Here is a 650-nt window from a genome sequence, read left to right as displayed (position 1 = left end):
GGCGTACTGGCAGCGGGACGCCCCATGGCGGCACGGCCGCCCGCGCCCCACATACATGCAATAGGCCAGCGGCTGGCGGTACTGGGGCTGTGGCCGCACTTCCACCACCTGCTGCTTGCGGCCTTCAGAGCTCATGTGGGTCAGGAGTGAGGGGCAGGTTCCATGTCTGGGGCAGCGCCCCTGGGCGTCCACAGGGCTGATGTGTGGTGGGCAGTGCCGGAAGCAGTGGCAGCAGAGCAGCTGGAAGTGGCCGCCAAACTCCTCTCGGATGGTGTCAGCAGGGCTGCGCAGCTCGCCCTGGGCCCCGCCACCCTTCACCGCTGCCTTCAGCCATAGACGGTGGACATTGTGCTCGCGCTCAAAGGTCCAGACCAGCGCCTCCTCGGGGCTTCGGGCAAAGGTGCACTGGTTTCGGTGCCGCCGGCAGCCCAGCCCAGGGCTGTAGTAGCGGCAGACCTCATACCGTGCCGGCCGCGGGAAGCTGGGCCGGCGGTCCACCTTGCGCCAGACCCTGCTCTTGGCGGCTCGCTTGGAGCGGGCCAGCAGGATCTCACGGGGGCAGCTGTGCTCCACCCGGCGCAGGAGGTAGGTGCTCTCATTGAGGCGCTGAGTGCAGCGGGAGCAGCCCAGGCACAGGTCCACCTGGCTGT

This window comes from Myotis nattereri (assembly GCF_964212035.1).
Source record: "Myotis nattereri genome assembly, chromosome: 8".
NCBI lineage: Eukaryota > Metazoa > Chordata > Mammalia > Chiroptera > Vespertilionidae > Myotis > Myotis nattereri.
Note: the sequence above shows the minus strand (reverse complement) of the source record.